We start from the raw sequence: 17,424 nt of genomic DNA, 5'->3' as shown, positions 1-17,424 counted from the left end.
CATCTACCCATCCATTCCATCCATCCATCCATCATCCACTCATCTACCCATCCATTCATCATCCATTCATCTACCCATCCATTCATCATCCATCCATCCATCATCCACTCATCTACCCATCCATTCATCATCCATTCATCTACCCATCCATTCCATCCATCCATCCATCATCCACTCATCTACCCATCCATTTGTCATCCATTCATCTACCCATCCATTCATCATCTATTCATCTACCCATCCATCCATCCATCTATCCATCATCCATTCATCTACCCATCCATCCATCACCCATTCATCTACCCATCCATCCATTCACCCATCTATCCATCATCCATTCATCTACCCATCCATTCCATCCATCCATCCATCATCCACTCATCTACCCATCCATTCGTCATCCATTCATCTACCCATCCATTCATCATCCATCCATTCATCTATCCATCCATCCATCCATCCATCCATCCATCCATCCATCCAATGACTCACCCATTCAGCCATCATTTATCTACCATCTATCCATTTACTTATCACTTTTTAGTTCAAAATAGGTATCAATTTAGAGGAAATTGCAAAGAAATGTACAGGAAGGCCCCATGCACCTCCCTCAGTTACCGCCCCCCCCACCATAGCGCATCATCAAAAATGGTCATGTGAACATTGGACAATTCATAGACCTAATTCAGATTTTTATGTGTGTGTGTGGCTCTAGGAAACTTTGCATGTGGATTTATGTAATCATCATCACAATCAAGATACAAAACTGTCCCATCACCAAGAGGCCTCCTCAGGCAAGCTCTCCCTTAGAGTCACACCAATTCCCTGCCAAGTCTCATTCCTGACACCCAACAACCACCGACCTGTTCTCTATCACATTGGTCTTTCAGTGATATGAACATGGAATGAGGTGATATGTAACCTTTTGTGGATTAGCATTGTTTAAACTTGGCTTAATTCTCTGGAGACTCATCCAGGTTGCTGTGCATATCAATAGTTCCTTTTATTTTACTGCTGAGTAATACTTCATACATGGATGTGCCGCAGTGTGTTTAATCATTCACTCATTAAAGGACCCCTGGGTTATTTCCATTTTTTGGAAATAATTATCAATAATGCATAAACAACTGGGTACAGTTTTTTTTAAATGTGAACATAGTTTTCATTTATTTATGATAAATGCCCTAAAGTGCAATTGTTGGATCATAGGATAGCTGCACATTTTAAGAAGAAATTGCTGGGTTGCCATTGCAGCTCAGTGGTAGAACACTTGCCTAGCATGTGTGAGGCACTGGGTTCGATCCTCAGCACCACATAAAAAATAAATAAATAAGTGAAATAAAGATATTGTGTCCATCTACAACCAAAAATATTTTTAAAAATTTTAAAAAGATAAAAAGAAGTTGCTAAACTTTTCCAGAGTGGCTGTGCTATTTTATGTACATACCAGAAATGTAAAAGTGGTCCAATTTCTCTGCATCCTTGTCAGCATTTGGAGTTGTCATTATCGTCTATTTAAGTCACTCTGATAGGTGTGGGATGTTATCTCACTGCAATTTTAATCTGCATTTCCCTAATGGCTAACGATGTTAAACATCTTTTCATGTGAAATGAAAAATGAGTCTACCGAGAGATGACTCTTCATGTCTTTTTCTCATTTTCTAATTGAATTGTTTGATTTTTTTTTTTTTTGTTACTGTTGCATTTTAAGAGTTCCTTTTAAATACCAGGTACAGTAATATTGTTAGATTTTATAGTTTGCTAATATTTTCTTTCAGTTTATATTTCATTTTTTCATCCTCATCACAGTGTGTGTGTGTGTGTGTGTGTGTGTGTCTGTAAAGTACAAGCTTAATTTTGGTGAAGTCCAATTTATCATTTTTTCTTCTCTTATGGACCATGAATTTGGTGTCAAACGTAAGAACTCTGCTTCTTAGCCCTAGATCCTGAATATTTTTTTCTCACTTTTTTTGTAAATGCTTTATAGTTTTCCATTTTACCTTTAAGCCTGTGGTCCATTTTGAGTTAATATTCATATAAGTATAAAACTTAGACTTAAGTTGACGTTACCATTGTTTTTATGGTTTTACCTATGAATGTCCAGTTGCCCCTGCACCCTTTATTAGATAGGTTGTCATCTTTCCTCCACTGAATTGCATTTGTTTCTTTGTTAAAATCATCTGGGCATGTTGGTGTGGGTGGATTTCTGGCCCATCTATCTCATTCCATTGATCTGTGTCATCTTTCCGCCAATCCCACATGGGCTTGACTTCTGCATAGTGAATCTTAAAATCTGATAGACTTATTCTTGTCACTTTATTCTTCTTTTTCAAAATTGTTTTAGCATTCTAGCTCCTTTGGCATACCACATGAATTTTAGAATAATCTTTTCGACATCTACATAAATATTGTTGGAATTTTGATAGGAATTGCAGAGAAGTGACATCTTTATTCTGTCTTCCATTCATGAATATAACGCTACCTCTCTTCATTTACTTAGATCTTTGATTTCTTTCATCAGCATTTATGGTTTTTAGCATACCAATCCTATACAACTTTTGTTAAATTTACACTTCAGTGTTTTATTGCTTTGAGTGTTATTTAAGGGGCACTCTGATTTTTATTTTGGTGTCCGCATGTGCATTGCTAATACAGAGAAATGCAGTAGATTTTTATGTTTATCTTGGGTCCTGTGACTTTTCTAAATTTATCCATGAGTTCTGGAAAGTTTTTTGTAGGTTTGTTCCTGTTTGTTCGTGTGTTTGTATATTCCTTGGGACTTCTTACATAGGTTATGTGCAACCAGGGAGTTTTATTTCTTCATTATATGCCTCTTCTTGTCTTGTCTTCTAGCACTATGTAAAATATAAATGGTGAAATTTGGTATTCTTGCCTAGTTCTTAGATGAAAACCATCAGTTTGTAACTACTTAGTATAATGTTAGCTGTAGTTTTTGTTTTTTGTTTGCAAATGCTCTTTATTAACTTGAGGAAATTCCCTATTCCCATTTTTCTGATGACTTTATCATGAATTGGTTTTGAATTTTCTCTTCATTCATTGATATAATCATTGATATTTCTTCTTATTTGATTAACATGTTGATTTATATTGATGAATTTTTAAATGTTGAACTAACTTGCATCCCTGGAATAAGCTCCCCTGAGTCATGATGCATAATTCTTTTAAAAAAATTTTTTTTTAGTTGTAGATGGACATAATGGCTTTATTTTTATGTGGTGCTAAGGGTCAAACCCAGAGCCTTGCACATACCAGGTGGGTGCATTACCACTGAGCCATAAACCCAGCCCATTGTGCATAATTCTTTTCATACATTGATGAATTCTATTTATTAATGATTTATTAAAGACTTTCACATTTATATTCATGAGGGATATTGGTTGGCAGTTTTTTTTGTTCTTTTTTTTTTTTTTTTACTGTTTTCTGATTTTGATACACTAGCTTCATCAAATCAATTTGAAAGTGTTCTTTCTCTTTTGGAAGACATTGTATAGAAATGGTGTTAAAATTTAAACAGTTGATTAAATTCTCCAGTAAAATTACCTAGTCCTGGGGATTTCTTTTGAGGGAATTTTAAAACTACAAATTCAATTTATTAATGATAAGGAAATTAAGTTCAAATTATTCCTTTCATATTGGATGGACTGGAATAGTTTTGTGTTTTTCAAGGCACTGATCCCATTTTCAATTCCTCAAATTTCTGTGAGTGGTTTTATTCGTGGTATTCATTTCTATTGATGCCTGTAGGGTCTGTAGTGATGCCCCCTATTTCATTCTTGATTTCGGTCATTTTTCTGTTTCTGCCTCTCTGATTAGTATTGTTTGAACTCTGTCAATGGTATTGATCCTTTCAAAGAATCGTTTCTTCATTTCACTGATCTTCTTGTCTGCTTTTAGTTTCATTGATTTCTGCTCTTATCATTTTCTTTCTTAGGCTTTATGATTTCCTTTCTTCTGATTAAGTTTATTTTGCTTTTCTTTTGTTCTCTCTCTCTCTCTCTCTTTCTCTCTCTCTCTCTAGTTCTTAAAGTGTGAGTTTAGACTATTGGTTTGAGGCTTTTTATCTCTGCTAATAATGCCTAATGCTATAAAATTTCCCTCTCGACATTGCATTAGCCATGTCCTACAAACTTTGATATGTTATATTTTTATTCAGTTCAACATATTTTTAAATTTACATTTAGACTTTCCCTTTGAACCATGAGTTATTTTATGTACACTGTTTAGTTTTCAAGAGGTTGGGGATTTTCTTGATCTCTTACTAGATTTTTATTTTGATTTCATTACGGTCAGAGAAAACATTCTCTATAATTTCAATTCTAATTTTGCTGAAGTGGTATGACCTAGCTTATGATCTATCTTGGTATATTATCTGTGAAAATTTGATAAGAGTATATTCTGCTGCTATTTGGTGGAGTATATCATAAATATGATTGGTTCATGGTGTTGTTGAGTTCTTCTATATGCTTGCTGATATTCTGTTAGTTGTTCTATCAGTTACTAAGAGAGGGGTGTTGAAGGCTCCAACTGTAATTGTGACCACTTCTATCAGTGTTTGCTATATTTATTTTGTAGCTCTGTTGGTTTGTGTATACACATTTAGGATTGCTATGTGTTCCTGATAGACTGATCCTTATATCAAAATAAGATATCCTTCTCTATTCCTAATAATTTTCTTTACTCTGAAGTCAACCTTTTCTGATATTAACAAAGCCACTCCTACCCTCTTTTGATTAATGTGTGCATGATAGAATCTTTTACTTTCAGTCTTCCCATATCATATTTGAAATACTTCATAGCATATAATTGGTCATGTTTTTCAATCCACTCTACTAATCTCTGTTTTTTGAATAGTTTTATTTGATCACCTATATTTAATGTAATCGTTAGCATGTTAAGGTTTAAGTCTTCCATTTCATTTTTGCTTTCTGTTAGCTCTTTCTATATACCTCTACAACCATATCAGATAGTGTTATAATTTTTACTTCAAACTTCAAACATAATTTAGGAAACTCAAGAAGCAAAGGAAAGTTTATTGCCTATTGCATTTTATATTTTATATTTTTATTTAAAACGTTCTTTTTTCCTTCTTAATGATGTCTCCAAATTCCTTTTAAAAAAACTGCTGACTTTCTGTTTGGAGAAGTTCTTTAGTCTTTTCTTTCTTCTTCTTCTTCTTCTTCTTCTTTTTTTTTTGTATGAGGGATTGTTCCAAGGGGTGTTTTATCATTGCACTATATCCAAAGTCCTTTTTATTGTTTTAATTTTGAGAGTCTCTCTAAGTTTTTGAGGTTGGCCTTAAACTTGCAATCCTCCTGCCTCAGCCTCACGAGTTGCTGGGATTACAGGTGCACCACTGCACCTAGCTTTAGTTTTTCTTTAGGGTACATCTTGTGGCAACAAGCTCTCTTAATTTTCCTTCATCTGAGAATGTCTTAATTTCCTCTTCATTCCCAAAGAAGATTTTTGCTAGATACAGGATTGATAGAGTTATTTCCCCCTCTCAGCATTTCAAAAATACTCTAACATGGTTTCCCATGAGAAATCTGTAGGCATTCTAATTGGCCCCCCCATATATGAGGTATCATTTCTATTTTATTGTTTTCAAAATTTTTTGGTTTTAGTTTTCAGAAGTTTAACTATTTTACATCTTGTAGTGGTGGATTGTTTTGAATTTATTTATTTGGGTTTGCTTAACTTCCTAAGTCTCTGGGGTTTTGGGGTTTGGGGGTGTATATCTGGGGAGTTTCAGCCCTTGTTTCTTCATATGCTTTTCAGGCCCACCCTCTCTCTCTTCTGGGAGTCCAAAGACATGAATCTCTTTTCTGATAGTTCCACAGGTCCCTAAGGTTCTATTGACTTTTTTCTAATCCATTTTCTCTTATTATTTAGATTAGGTATTTTCTATCATTCTGTATTCTAGTTTATTGATTCCTTCTTTTGTTCTCTTCAGTCTACTGCTAAACACATCCATTGGGTTTTTACAATTTCAGACATATTTTTCAGGTTTAAAATTTCCACTTGGTTCTTCTTTGTATCTTCTATTTCTCTGCTAAGACTTTTCATTTTTAAAAACTTGATTCAAGTGTGTTCATTGTTGTCCCTCGGAGCATTTTTATGAGGACTGATTTGAAATCTTTAAATCATTCTAGTGTCTCTGCCATTGTAATGTTGGCACTTATTGACTATCTTTTTATCCACCATTCAGTTGGTTGTTACCAGACTATGGATCTTGTTTTAACCTTCTGTTTCAGCTGACTTCCTCTGATACCACTCCAGCAGGGCAAGAGGATGCTTGCTGGTTAATTCCCAGTAGGGGGTACAAGTTCAGGTTTCCCGATCAATCTCCACAGACACCTGAGGGGGAATTCCTTGCTGTTGGGCAGGACAGAGGAGGGGGATTCCAGCTCCCCACGGGGCCTTCACTGAGGCCTCCCTGGCTGGAGAGGCGGTTAGGAGGGCCTTGTTACAGCTCCCAGTGTGGTTTCCTCTGGCACCATGGGGGTTTGGGGTGAGGTCTTATTGCTAACTAGTGGGGATCAAAGTCCTGACTCCCTACTTGGCCTTCTCTGGCACCACTTCAGTGGGGCTTGGGGATTTGGGTCTCCTCATTATAGCCTGGTGAGGGTATAAATCTAGTTTTCCTGCTGGGTCTTTGCTAGCATGGATGGGATCTCAGCATTTTCTGTGGTGTTTGGCTGAGGCAGAGCTGTTTTTGCCTAAAAGTGTGTTTGGTCAGCCCTTCCTGATTCTTTAGCTAGAGAGAGTAGGCTTCTGTTGGGAATGGTTCTGGTCTGCCCACGGTATTTTCTCATTTCAGGTCCAACTCTGGGATCTATGAGGTAAAAAGAGAACCCAGAGAAATCTCATACTATGTCCAAGGTGGTTTTTTTAAAAATTATTATTATTATTAATGCTCTTGTTGTACTTAGTGGGAAGAATATAGAAAAGTACCTTGACCTCATCATCCTAGAATGAGAAGCCCACCTGCAGCCCCTCAGCAAGTGCTTTCCACCTGCCTGGAGTTTTCCAGAATACCGTCTATGTTTTTCACACTGCTAGTCAAATCATAGTTTCTGAAATATCTGTCATTTTTCATGGGCTCCCAGTTTTCTAGTTGACTCAGGTGATTACTCACCTGTCCTGCCAGGAGGCAAGCAGATCTATGAACTTCTAGGAGGACATACAAAAATGGGAGACTTGGAAAAGATGCAATGCTGTTAAAACTAGAAATCCACGTGGGTATCTTCTTCCAGGACTCAGGGCCTTGCCTTGCCATCTATCCTTCAGGGAACACGGGTATCTGAGCTTTCCTAACTCTGCCTCATTTTCCATTTATTGCCAATTCCTCTTCAGAGGTGTGCATGTTCATTTATAAGGAGCTCTCAGGCCTGTGCTTTATTTCCTCCCTTCCCACAGTTCTTGGAGGCAGGAAGCACCCACTGTCCTTTGGTAGGTCTATGGTTTGCATATGGTTTGAGTGTGTCCCCCAAGGGTTCATATGCTGGAAGCTTGATCCTCAGTGTGGTGATATTAGGAGGTGAGGGAACTTTAAGAAATGAAGTCCAGTGGAGGGTGTTTAGGTCACTGGGGATGCTACCCTTGGAAGAGATTAAGGTAGATTTTGTGTGAACCCTAGCTATTCAAACAAGAGTGAGTTGTTATAAAAGAGCCAAAACTGGTCCCTCCCTGTTCTCTCTGGCTTACTGTCTTACCATGTGATCTCTCCCTCTCACTCTTGACTTTGTGATGTCATCCACTGTGAGTCTCTTACCACAGTCAAGCTGCTACTGGTGCCAGGTCTGTGAACTTCCAAAATTGTGAGCTAAATAAATCTCTTTTCTTTAGTTATTATCTAGCCTCAGGTATTTTGTTATAGCAACAGAACACACATGAATACATGTGTGAAGCATCCAGCTTCCAGAAAGTTATGACTTGCTCAAGGTCACTTAGTTTCCTACCGTCAGAGCAGGGGTTATATCCAGGACTTGTGACTCCAGCTTCAATGTCATTTCTGAAACTCTGAACTGTCTGGCTGTAAATTCTTTCTGTAGCATTTTTTTTTCTAGGTCAGCAGTTCTCAAAGTGTGTTCCACGGTCCCTGGAGGGTTCTCAAGATCCTTTCAGGGATCTGAGAGGTCAAAACTGTTTTCCTAGTAACACTAAGATGTTATTTGTCATTTTCATAGTGTTGATATTTGCATTGATGGTGGTATAAAAGTAATGGTGAATGAAACCACTGGTTGCCCCCCACATAAAGTTAACAAGTGGCTCCAAACTGTACTGGCAGTTGTTATATTTTTCATTTGGTGTGCACTTGTGGTTAAAAAAAATGCCAGTTTCACTTAGGAATGTCCTGGGGAGTGAAGAATGTCCTGGGGAGTGAAGAAAATTATTAATTTTATTAAATCTAGACCCTTGAGAGCAAAGAATGGGAAGTTTCTGCACACCGAAGTCTGAAGGTTACTAGAAGTAAAGCATTTGCATGGTCCTTGTTGTTGCCAGTTGAATTAATTTCTGTTTTCATAGAACAACATTTCCCATGAAAGAACCACCTGCAAATGATTGTGGTTCTGACTTGGATCAATTTGGCAGACGTTTTCTCAAAAATGCACCAAGTGAGCCTATCATTTCAGGGAAAACAACTGACAGTATTTGATAACAAGGACAAAATCTGAACGTTGAACATGAGAACTTTGGGAAAATTTGTATCCATCATCATGAGCTTGATGCCTTCCCAAACTTTGAGATACTTCTGATGAGGTCAGTATGAGGTAACAAATGCAATTTTTTGGAGACAGTATGACAAAATGTGCGAACGTTTAGATGTGCATGACTCAATGAGCCAATATTTTCCAAATGAACAAAGCATGAAGTTACAAACCATGCATGAGTAAAAGAGTCATCCAAGTGTAAATTTTAAGAAAGGGTGGGGGTGAATTTTTTTTTTTCTTTTTTTTTTTTGCCATGCCAGGGATTGAACCCAGGGCCTTGTGCTTGCAAGGTGAGCACTCTACCAACTGAGCTATCTCCCCAACCCTGGTGGGGGTGAATTTTATGTATACTGGTTAAGCATCCCTAATCTGAAAATTTGAAAACTGAAATGCTCCAAAATCTGAAAGGAGCATATACTGGAAAAGTTTCAGAATCTGGAGGATTTCAGATTAGCGGTGCTCAATCTGTAAAGTCAATGCAAATATTCCAAAATCTGAAAAACTCCAAAATCTGAAACACCTCTGATCACAAGCATTTTGGATAAGGATACTTAACCTGTAGTATAAGAAGTTCATTGTGATGGCTTCAGATTCTTCATTACAGATGATTTTAAAGATCCTATTTCTGTGAGCTGAATTGTGTCTCTCCCAAATTCATAGGTTGAAGCTCTAACTCCCTGTACCTCAGAATGTGACTGTATTTGGAGACAGGGATCTTAAAGGAGCAATTAAGTAAAATGAGGTTGTTGGTGGACGCCCTCATAAGGGGAAACGTGGATACACAGAGACACCGGGGTATTTGTGTGAGGACACAGAAGGAAGGCAACCATCTGTAAGCCAGGGAGAGAGACCTCGGGAGAAATCAAGCTCAGAGATACCTAGATCTTAGACTTTCAGCTTCCAGAACTCTGAGAAAATAAATGTCTGCTGTTCAAGTACCCCTGCATGTGCTATATTGTTACAGCAGCCCTGGCACACTTAAACACTATCCATAGTTGAGTTTGGTAGAGTGTCATAGAAGAGTATCTATGATGGTTGGAGGTGGTTATGAAAGTACCACTGATGCTCTTTGGAGCCCCGTGCCTACATCACACCAGTTCCAGCCTGCAGACAGCTCTCCTCAAGCCTGTGTATGCTCAACTCTTGGTCTTCCCCTCACCCTGTCTGTTTTTTTCCCCTCTATTCTTTTCTTAGGTGAATGCTCGATAGTCAGGAATGTTTCCAGTAACATTGTTTAAAAAAGTAAAACCCTGGGAGCAATCCACATGCCCACCAGCTTGAGAACAAATGTGACATGATCATACCAGGGACCAGCAACAGCAACCACATAGATCAATCTGGGAAACTCCACGTTGCCCTAAAGCAGCAAGTCTCAGAAGGTTACATATAGTATGATAAAATAAAAGCAAAACTCAGCAATAGGTGGTGTGAAAAATATACTCACGAAATAAAGTATTTTTTTTTTTAAAGCAAGGAAATGGTTGTTTCCTCTGGCAGAGGCAGGGGTTTGGGATGGGACAGTACTCTTAATAGCAAATTATTGGTGACATTCTCCTTCTTGGGTTGGGTGGGTCACAATATCCCCTGCATTATTAAACTAACATACACATTACATAATTTCTTTTGTATATATCAAATATATTTTTTTAAAAAGACAAAGGAAAAAATCTGCAGTTTCTGACTCAGTCATTTCACTTTTCAGGAACTTCTTCCAAAGGCAAATGTAGCCAAAGTCATGAAGACATTTCCTATCCTGTTGTTGTTTGTGAAATCATGGCAATAATTTGGACATAACTTTAATATCCAGTCTGAGGCAATTAGTTAAGTAAACTACTGAGCATCTATATGATAAAATATTGTGCATTTTCAAATAATATTTAATGACCCAGGAAGATATCTTGACTTCAAGTGAGAAATACAGATTAGTGAACTGAAATAAAATAGGATTTCACTTTACATGATCCCAACTAGATACTTCCTATTTTTATGGGTTAGAAAAACAAGGATAATGCTGAAAGATAGAGTGGTCCCCAAGTGTCAACATTGGGAATTAAGACTTGAGATCCTCCTATAAAGTGCCTCCCTTCTGGGCTGAGGTTGTGGCTCAGTAGTAGAGCACTTGCCTAGCATATGTGAGACCCTGGGTTTGATTCTCAGCATAGCATATAAAATAAAGGTCCATCGACAACTAAAAAAGTATTTTTTAAAAAACGTCTCTATTCCCTTATTTTCTATGGTAAAATATCACATTAGTGCTGGGAGACCAGCCTCCCTTTGTGTGGGACTCTCTTCCACATCCCTCTCCTGGAACCCCACAAGTTCCTACCCCTCAAATGACTACCCAATGACAGCTGGAGTTGAGAAGCCCCCATAAGCCTGACTTGAGCAGGGGTGAGAACAGGAGGGAAGCAGGTGGAGACACCCTCTCTCCACCTGCTCTCCCTCCCAGTCTCTGCTTCCTGCCATGGCCGATGTCTGTATTTCCCTTTCACCCACCTCAGTCCAGAGCTCTCCGTCTCTGGATACCATTTACCCAGCCTCTCTGCCCAGGGCTGGTAACTTGGATCAGAGAAAGGGTCTGGGTCCCATGGCATGGCCTGGTCCTACCCCGGCCAGCAGCCTCTCCACCCAAGTGGGACCACTCAGCTCCTACTTGGGGGATGGCAAGTCTGCACCTTGGACAGCTCCTGCCAGGGACCCTGCCTCCCGAGTTCCCCACCTTGCCATCACTTTCCTTCGCCAGAGACGGAAGTCAACTCCCAAAGTCCCACTACCATATCTGCATTTTCTCCCACAGAGAGGTCACAAGCCTGTCAAAATGACGAACTGTAATCCAGAGACCTCACTGCCTCCACTGGAGCACTTAGAGCAAGACTGCTGTATCTGACGGCGCACAGCTAATGGTGGCAAGGCGGGAGGCAAACCCGGGCCATGGGGCTCCTACAGCGATTAGATGAAGGCTGCCCAGTGCTCCGGACCCGCTGTCCCCATCAGCGAGTGCTGTGCACTTGCGCGATGTCCTCTTTGAGTCAAAAATAGACCCCGAGGCTCAGTTCTGCTGTACCATCTGCCACACACCAACTCAGAGGCAGAAATGTTGACTCGCTGCAGAGATGGAACACTCCAGCAGCCGGGAACTGAGCAGCCAGAGGCCCCCGCGATCTTACACACTTCCCTGGTTTGGGGGCTGGTTGATCACATGGGTGCCGGGAAGGGAGAGGGGCTTGGGTCAAAGGTCAGGGCCCAAGGCCCAAGGTGGGTACAGCTCTTGGCAGATGGTAGGGAAGGTTGGTGAGCTGGAAATTAGCCCAGCACTGACTGCTACTGAGGCTGTGTGGCCTCAGGCAAATCCTCTCCCTTCTGGGCCTCAGTGTCCCCTACAAGAGGTTTGGGATCTATGAGTCCTTTCAGGCCTGACAAGGCCATATTGTATAGCTGTAGGTCACAGGGGACTCACACATTCTTGGTCCTGTGGGATTTGATGACAGCTGGTGGGGAGAAAAAGGAGTCTTAGAGACTCAAGATCATACCCTTCCTGACAACATCTGTGACAATGATAAAATTATTCCCTCCCCTTCAGGCATGGGCAGCTTACATCTCCCAAAGCACTCTCACGTCTATTATTTCATTCACCATCTCCATTTTATAGAGGAGGGAACAGACCCAGAGAGGGAGAGCAAGTTGCCTAAGGCCACACAGCTGGCCAGTGGCAGGGAAGACAGATCCTTATTGTCAATCATCTGTTACAGGAAACTTTTAAATTATAGTCCCTAGGGAAGCAGCAGGCATAGGCTTTGTACACCCTGACCTGGGGAAGCTGAAGCCCCTGGTAAGGCAAAAAGCATCTTGTGCCAAAGCAGGAGAGAATCTCCCCAGGAAAAATGTAACATTTAGACATCTGCTGATCATGTTACAAAAAACAGTCCCTGGGCATCTCAGTGGGAGGGCTGGCCCAATGCCCTCCTTATGGTGACAGGCACTTCCAAGGCAGCTGGGAGGTGTACTGGATGGAAGTCCAGTTTCAGTGCACTGGGCACTGCCCTGGCATGTCTGTCATTCACCTTGAATGACATGTCTGTCATTCTGCTGCCTGGAAGGGCCAAGAATGCTGATAGCCAGGACCCTGCTGATCAAGCTCACAGCTGTCTCCCGTGCCTGGCACCTCAGTAGCACATTGCTGTGTGTAGATTGGAGACTGGGTTCTATGGAGCACATGGGCATCTGTTTTGAATCACACACGGAGTTGCTATAATAATTTGGATCTTGAATCCAAATTAACCCAAAATGAACCCAAAGGCTCATGTGTTAAAGGCACTGTCCCCAGATTGGTGCTATTGTGTGGTGGTGGGAAACTTTGAGAGGTGGGGCTGAGTTGGAGGTCCTCAGATCATTAGGGGCATATCCTTGAGGGATATTGTGGGGCCTCCTCTCTTTTGCTCCTGGTCATGAGGGGGAAGCAGCTCTCTACAACACACGTTCCCACCATGCTGTGCTGCCTCGCTACAGGTCCAAAGGCCACAGGGTCAACTGATCATGAACTGAAACCTCCCTAACTGTGAACCAAAATAAACCTTTCCCCTGTTTCAGTTGATTATCTTGGGCATTTGTTATGATAAGGGAAACATAATAATATATCTTGCTGGGAAAAGTCCCTCCAAGGCCACCACACATTGAGTGCTTAATATGGGATCATTCTCGAAGCTTGATATAAAGGAACCTACTTAATTCTCAGAGAGACACCCAGTGGGTGGAGCTCTGCTGTGGCTTTCCTGCCCGTCATCCCACAGATCTGACTTCTGGTGCACGTGGGTTCCATTCATACCCAGCATCTTCATCTCTTCACCTGAGAGCCTTGTTTGGTGGGCAGGTGCCCCTCCTTGGAGTACAAATATCTTAGCTCCCCTTCCCTTCCAGTGGGAAAACTATGAGCTGTAGGTTTTGCACTGGCTGCCAGAGTCCCCCAGTGCCACAGAGCCCCAGTTGCCCACAGTGGTAATTAAGTTGCTTAGTAATAACTCCTTCCTTTTTCTGTCTCATTTTCCCTCCCTACCAAGATGTCTGTGCCTCTCCAATAAATTCCTTGTGTGGGAATCCACGTCTCATGGTCTGTTTCTGGGAGACCCCAGCCGAAGACAAGAAGGCACTAAGATTAGTTCCATTTTAGTGGAATGATTTCCCCAAGGTGAGAGGCAAAGCTCAGATTCGAACCCAGGCCTATTTAACCTCAGGGGTTTTGTTTTAATCCTCCCAGGAAGAAAGAACTAGAACTGAGATTGAAGTCCAGAGGGAGAATAACCGAGGAGGAATAGCCACTCATTCATTCATTTGTTCATTCATAGGTGCAAAGAATTTTTTCATGGAAATCCATTACTTGTCAAGGTCTGAACTGGGGATTCTGAGGGTACACTGATAAGACACTCTGGCTCTGTAATCATGGGAACCAGGTTCTAACCATGTCAGCTGTGTGACCTGGGTGATTGGACCTCTCCTGTGAATTGCACTTTGTCATCTGTCACGTGGAGGATTGCTGTGGTACCTGCCACACTGGTTGTGGGGAGAGCAAAGGAACAAGTGCTCAACATGTGCTGGCTGCAAGATGACAAGGATGCTAGTGCTAAACACAGGAAAGTGACATGTGGCAGGAGTACTGTCATTTTTTAGCATGTCTTATCACTTAGGCCAGCCTATGTGAAATAAATAATTATGAGTTGCAAAAGGGTTTAAAGTTTGCATTTTTCCTTACTTTTCCTTCCTCCCTCCTTCCTTCCCTCTCTCTTTTTCTCCTCCCTTCCTTGATCCCACCAACCCAAAACCCGGCCTTCTGCTCCTTGCCAGGCTCTGTGCTGGGCACAGGGACATAGAGATGACAAAGACTCCACCCTGAGGGATCTCCTGGGACCTTGGAGACAGAAACAGGTGAATAGTACAGCACAGTGTGGTGAACAAAGTCCAGCCCAGGAGAAAGGGACCAGAGGAGGGGCACCTGATTCACGGAGGGTTCATAGAGATTAAGTCACCTATTTACACCCACACAGTTAAAAAAAGAAGAAGAAGAAGAAGAAGGCCTGACTCCAAATTCCACATGATTTCTAGTATCCTGCTATGCTATGGGATCACATTCTGTTGAGGGTCCCAAGGAACCCATAGTAACATTGACTTTTATCACAATACAGATTTTGGGAGCTCAGTCCAAGGGAATCTCTGGTGACTAGCTAGCCACAGCGAACAGAGTCTCTGAAGCAACATGGAAAGAGCAACTGATGAGCTGAGAATAACATGAAAGCAACAAACGTTTTCTACAATGGGAGACTGATAAGACATAACTTTCTAAAACTAAGAACTTTAAGCAGGAGAATCATGACAGAATACTTCACTGAACCAGGAATCAGAACATGAAGGTACGTGAGATGTTTTACCTTGTCATGCAATATTGTTTTTTTAGATTCCTCAGGATGACTTAACTACATAACAAATTTTCATTTTTCTTCTGCTTTTTTTCTATTTAACACATAAATAAACTGGATCCCAATTTTATGACCTCAGGAAAAGGTATACTTTTCTCTGTGTGATACTTTATAAGAAAAGATGGGAGTAATCTGAGGTACGGATCTCTTGTCTTTTGGCATTGAACACTCTTCCCTTCCAGAAAGACACATTCTCAATGCTGAAAGTCAACAAGCACATGGGCTCTGATCTACAGAAAGCCATTTCACAGGACCCCTGTCAAGACTGAATATATCCATGCCAGGATCCCCAGCTGCCTGTGTGCTGGCATTGCACACCCTTCTGATTACAGCAAGGAGCAATGTCACCCCAAAGTCTATGGAATCAGCTGCTGAAGAGTTTTAAATAGTAGGAAATCCATGCTGGGTGAGGTCATGGCGAAAACCAAGGGGCAATATTCACAGTTGTTCTGGGAGCGAAGGAAGCTGTTACGCAGAGTGGCACGGCCTGGCACAAAGCAAACGTTCCAACCAGGCCAGGGCTGCTGGCAGGACCTGATGGGGCCTGCTGTTTCTTTGGCTAAATGCTGCAGTCTGGCTTTTCTCGACTTGGGTCCAGCAAGTCTGGGGCTCAGACAAGACTGAGATACGCGGGAAAGTCCGTGGACCCTTCTTGCTCCCCCTAGTCTGTGCCTGTGTCTCTTGGCCTGGGCAAGAGTTTCATTACTAGGACTGTGGCCAGAGCAGTGGATATGACCCAAATGACTATGCAAATATTTTGTACTTGCCCCTTCTCCCAACACACAGCTTCCAGCAGCTCAGCCCCGATTCTTTTTTTTTTTTTGCGGTGCTGTGGATTGAACCCAGGGCCTTGTGCTTGCAAAGCAAGCACTCTACCGACTGAGCTATACCCTCAGCCTCCCAGCCCTGATTCTTAATTAGCTCACAGGACAGTTAGAGTACCTGATAGAAGAAAAGTTAGTGGATTCAGTGGGGAAAGATGAAAGGCAGCCCACAGTGAAGCAGGCGGTGCGGCTCTCGGATCGGGCAACGCAGCAGCGTGTGCATGCGCTGATTTTTAACACATATGACGGGCACAGTGGAGGTGTGGCCGAGGGTGCTAACCTCAACAGAGATCTGTGACCATCATCGCCACACTCCTTGCAAAACGCAATCCTCAATACGGCGCCTTTCTCTTTAACACCTCAGTCACACACATCCATCTCACACGGCCCTGCTTTGGCAATTCAGAGTTTAGTATAAAGAAATAGTTGGCTGTAAACATGCGTTTCTAGCCTACACTATTATATTTAGAGACAGATTTTTCTTTCTTTTTTAGAAATCAGAGTTCAAACCTCCAGCCTGACAGCTAGATAGAATTGCTCAGGATTGTTTCATTCAAAAAAGAATAAAATGTATCATATTTACCTGTTTGGCTCTGTCTCCAATTCCCAAAGCTAACTGGGCTGGCCAAGAAAGGGGAACTCTGAGGACTGAGGCAGGGAACCTCTGCTGAGGGTGTCCTGGCCATGTGATCTCAGGCACAGCTCAGTTTCCCCAGGACTCTCAGCTCTGTCTGGGCTGCTGGGGACTTGAGGTATGTGCTGGGCCGGTTCTCTAGGGCCCTCAGCAAATGGAAGTTGTGAACCTTAACACTGCTTTTGAACAATGCCAAAGGTTACATAAGAAACGTAGCTGTGCCTGTCGTGGGGCCCAGTTCTGGCTTTCTGTAACATTGATTTTGAACAATGTCAGAAGTTGCATAAGGACCCTGGCTGTGCCTGCTGTGGGGCCCAGTTCTGGCACTCAGGAGCTTGCCTGCAGTGGCATTTCTGCAACCAGAGAGGGAACACCCTTCCCACGGCGCCGCCTCGGTGCAGTGGTGACTCATGCACTGGCAGGGGTGTGGGCGGGAAACCACTTAGGCATCACCATGGAATCTGAGAGATTTGCCCCCTTGGAGCTACTTTGTAAAGAAAAGGGGAAGAGGGGGCTCCCTTCTCCTCCTGTAAGGTGAGTGGGGCATAGAGGGGACAGTTTTCAGCAGCCAAAGCCACCCACCATGGATGTGGCTAGAAGCCAAGCCTAGAGAAGGTGACGGTGTCCTGTATTCCGCCCAAAGTGGATGCTGGCATGGGCTTCTGGGGTGGGGAGCAAACCCCACCTCGTGGCTGCTGACTCCAGTCCTGTCCACTCCATCACATGATCAGGTTCCTGACATACTTAAATTCAAAGGTGAGTGCTGTCTG

The 17,424-nt window shown here is 41.9% G+C and overlaps 1 protein-coding gene across 10 annotated transcripts in view; it reads right to left on the bottom strand.

The window, feature by feature from the left end:
- Positions 1–17,424, bottom strand: part of Atp2b2 (ATPase plasma membrane Ca2+ transporting 2) — a 354,925-nt gene that overhangs the window by 201,909 nt on the left and 135,592 nt on the right. Inside the window, exon 1 of one of the 10 annotated variants that reach the window (XM_047534499.1) lies at positions 16,604–16,734. The exons of the other annotated variants lie outside the window; for them this stretch is intronic. The gene's annotated coding sequence lies outside the window, so the exon portion shown is untranslated. Of the gene's footprint in view, positions 1–16,603; positions 16,735–17,424 lie in introns of those variants that run through there. 10 annotated transcript variants of the gene reach the window in all.

The sequence above is a fragment of the Sciurus carolinensis genome, chromosome 19, assembly GCF_902686445.1.
Source record: "Sciurus carolinensis chromosome 19, mSciCar1.2, whole genome shotgun sequence".
In the NCBI taxonomy this organism is placed as follows: domain Eukaryota; kingdom Metazoa; phylum Chordata; class Mammalia; order Rodentia; family Sciuridae; genus Sciurus; species Sciurus carolinensis.
The sequence above is the reverse complement of the archived record's forward strand: the minus strand, read 5'-3'. Positions and strand labels throughout refer to the sequence as shown.